The sequence below is a fragment of the Pan paniscus genome, chromosome 6, assembly GCF_029289425.2.
Source record: "Pan paniscus chromosome 6, NHGRI_mPanPan1-v2.0_pri, whole genome shotgun sequence".
NCBI lineage: Eukaryota > Metazoa > Chordata > Mammalia > Primates > Hominidae > Pan > Pan paniscus.
In genome coordinates, this window is record NC_073255.2 from 37,278,077 (window position 1) to 37,281,835 (window position 3,759).

The 3,759-nt window shown below is 44.8% G+C and overlaps 1 pseudogene; it reads left to right on the forward strand.

Annotated features, from left to right (window-relative positions):
* The first annotated feature begins 654 nt into the window (after nucleotides 1-654).
* LOC100980870 (ADP/ATP translocase 2-like) lies at nucleotides 655-3,006 on the forward strand (annotated as a pseudogene).
* Nucleotides 3,007-3,759: the final 753 nt, after the last annotated feature.

Consider the following 3,759-nt stretch of genomic DNA (forward strand, 5'->3'; position numbering starts at 1 on the left):
TTGTGAATAGCATGAATGTCACCTACTTCATATCACTTTGATGGTGGCTGTGAGCCAGGACAAGTCCCCAAGTGCAGAACTTTGACACCACACCACGTATTTCCTCTGCCCATTGCATAGACAGTCATGCCTATCTGTCCTAGCCTTGCAGAGCTACTAAAATGAGAATGTGAGTGCACACTTTCCGAGTTCCAGGCCACCCACTTTGTCAGTTGATTGCGCAAAGTAGCTGGGTCCCACTGCTCAGGTGATAGCGCTCTCAGTCATCTCATTCCTCCCTAAGGGCATCAGGGTTATTCATGGAGTTTCAAGAATTCCTCAGGACACAACCTTGATTTGGCTTTAAACCAGATAGGAAGTCCACTTTTCTATCAAGTATCATTGACCCATGATGAATAGATTATCAAAACCATGAAGGTAAAAAGTAATTGATTTAGGCGTTTTTATTTGTTAAAAGAATGGAAATATTTTTCGCATTATATTTTGGTTTTATCTTGAGCAGTCAAGGAAGAGAGATTGGGAAGTTATAAAGGGACCTGAGGAAAAAAATGAAGCTTTAGAATTTGACAAAAACTAATATTGTTTCCCCGCAGCCCTGGCGTCAAAGCCAGTTCCCGGCCCAGTCCCGTCCTGCAGCAGCCTGCCGCCTGCCTCCTCTTTCCTTTCAACATGACAGATGCCGCTGTGTCCTTCACCAAGGACTTCCTGGCAGGTGGAGTGGCAGCAGCCATCTCCAAGATGGGGGTAGCACCCATTAAGAGGGTCAAGCTGCTGCTGGAGGTACAGCATGCCAGCAAGCAGATCACCGCAGATATGCAATACAAGGGCATTATAGACTGCGTGGTCCATATTCTCAAGGAGCAGGGAGTCCTGTCCTTCTGGCACCGTAACCTGGTCAATGTCATCAGATACTTCCCCACCCAGGCTCTCAACTTGGCCTTCAAAGATAAACACAAGCAGATCTTCCTGGGTGGTGTGGACAAGAGGACCCAGTTTGGGAGCTACTTTGCAGGGAATCCGGCATCAGATGGTGCCACTGGGGCCACATCCTTGTGTTTTGTGTACCCTCTTGATTTTCCCCATACCTGTCTAGCAGCTGACGTGGGTAAAGCTGGAGCTGAAAGGGAATTCTGAGGCCTCGGTAACTGCCTGGTTAAGATCTACGAAACCGATGGGATTAAGGGCCTGTACCAAGGCTTTAACATGTCTGTGCAGGGTATTATCATCTACCGAGCTGCCTACTTTGGTATCTATGACACTGCAAAGGGAATGCTCCCGGATCCCAGGAACACCCACATCGTCATCAGCTGGATGATCACTCAGACTGTCACTGCCATTGCTGGGTTGACTTCCCATCCATTTGACACCTTTCGATGCCGCATGATGATGCAGTCAGGGCGCAAAGGAATTGACGTCATGTACACAGGCATGCTTGACTGCTGGAGGAAGATTGCTGGTGATGAAGGAGGCAAAGCTTTTTTCAAGGGTGCATGGTCTAGTGTTCTCAGAGGCATGGATGGTGCTTTTGTGCTTGTCTTGTATGGTGAAATCAAGAAGTACACATAAGTTATTTCCTGGGATTTCCCCCTCTGTGAACAGTCATGTTGTATTATATAACATATCTTGAGCATTCTTGTCAGACTCCTGGCTGTCAATTTATCAGTAGCAACTATTTACTGGTTGAAAATGGGAAGCAAGCCAGGTGCGGTGGCTCACACCTGTAATCCCAGCACTTTGGGAGGCCGAGGCGGATGGATCATGAGATCAGGAGATCCAGACCATCCTGGTTAACACAGTGAAACCGTGTCTCTACTAAAAATAAAACAAATTTGCCAGGCATGTGGCACGCGCCTGTAATCCCAGCTACTCAGGAGGCTGAGGCAGGAGAATCCCTTGAACTTGGGAGGTGGAGGTTGCAGTGAGCCAAGATGGCATCACTGCACTCCAGCCTGGGCAACAGAGTGAGACTCTGTTTCAAAAAAAAAAAAGAAAAAGAAAAAGAAAAAAGAAAAGAAAAGAAAATGGGAAGCAATAATATTCATCTGACCAGTTTTCTCTTAAAGCCATTTCTGTGAGGATGGTGATGGGACTCAATTATATTTTTTATTTCATTCACACCTGATAAATAACAAATTTGGAGAAATAAAAATATCTAAAATTAAAAAAAAAACTAATATTGTTTGTTTGGCCTGGGAAGGGATGGGAGGCAGGGCAGGAACGAATGGTGCACAACCCAGTAGATTTTTTAAAAAGGTGACATTGTCAAAATGTGTTCTAAACAGTATGTTCATCTGTATTTGAAATCTGAAGGCACATTTTGTAGATAAAACTGAATTATTTTCATGGGGGCAAATACCCATCATGTGACTTGAAACATTGCTGCTCAAGATCATCGCTGCATTTTAGAGTTTTAATGCCTTGGGTTATTCTGTTCCCACTGCTTGGAATGCGTTTCCCCCTAGCAGGAAAATATTAACATGCATTACCTCTTCATGCATTACCATGACTACCTCTTCAGGAAACCCTCTCCTGACTTCTCCCAGGGGAGCTGATCACACTTCCCCTTCCCTTTGTGTGCCCATGGCACTTTCTTTTTTCTTTTTTTTTTTTTTTTGAGACGGAGTTTCACTCTTACTGCCCAGGCTGGAGTGCAATGGCACGATCTCGGCTCACCGCAACCTCTGCCTCCCAGGTTCAAGCAATTCTTCTGCCTCAGCCTCCCTAGTAGCTGGGATTACAGGCATGTGCCACCACACCCGGCTAATTTTGTATTTTTAGTAGAGACAGGGTTTCTCCATGTTGGTCAGGCTGGTCTTGAACTCCCGACCTCAGGTGATCCACCCACCTCGGCCTCCCAAAGTGCTGGGATTACGGGCATGAGCCACCGCGCCCGGCCTGCCCACGGCACTTTCTTTCCACTCCCCTGTACAGCACCCTGCAGCTGAAAGGGCGTGCCTGGTCCTCCGTCTAATTAAGAACTTTTTTGCTAGCTTCTCTTGCCATTTTTTGTACTGTCTCTAAACAGCACTGGCATATAATGGGCACTCAACATACATGACATAAGAGGCCATAGATCAGTGAGTTTCAAATGAACCCATATGTTAAATAAGTTAAGTCAAGGGCTGGATTTAAATCAGACGCTAGAAGTGTCTCACCCTTACATTGTTCACTTTCAACGAACCACTCCAGGAATGAATTATTGCAAACATAAAAAATGAAAGAAATCACATATCTTTGAGTAAATCAGGGACCTGTGGATGGGATTATCTGGCTTGTGCATCCCCAGACCTGCTGTTCTTTACCTCCCTCTGGCTGTCCACTCTCCAAGAATAGGCAGAGTTATAATAACCCTATCCTTCAGATCTTGTCGTTGCAGCAGCTCTCATTAAAGTTTTGTTGATGTAACAGCCAAATGTAATGAGTAGACTTGGCTTGAATTCTAATTCAGAAACCCACTGTAAAAACACAGTTTTGAGACAACTAGGTAAATGTAATACAGCTTTAATCCTAGGTATTAAATAATATCAATGAATTACTTCCAATTTTATTATATGTAATAATGGTATTATCCTATAAGAAAATATGCTTATATTTAAGAATTGTATACGGAATTATTTAGGGATACAAAGACATATTGACAGAGGTTTCCTTTAAGAGACTACAGCCGGCCATGCGCGGTGGCTCACGCCTGTAATCCCAGCACTTTGGGAGGCTGAGGCGGGCGGATCACAAGGTCAAGAGATCGACATCCTGGCTAAT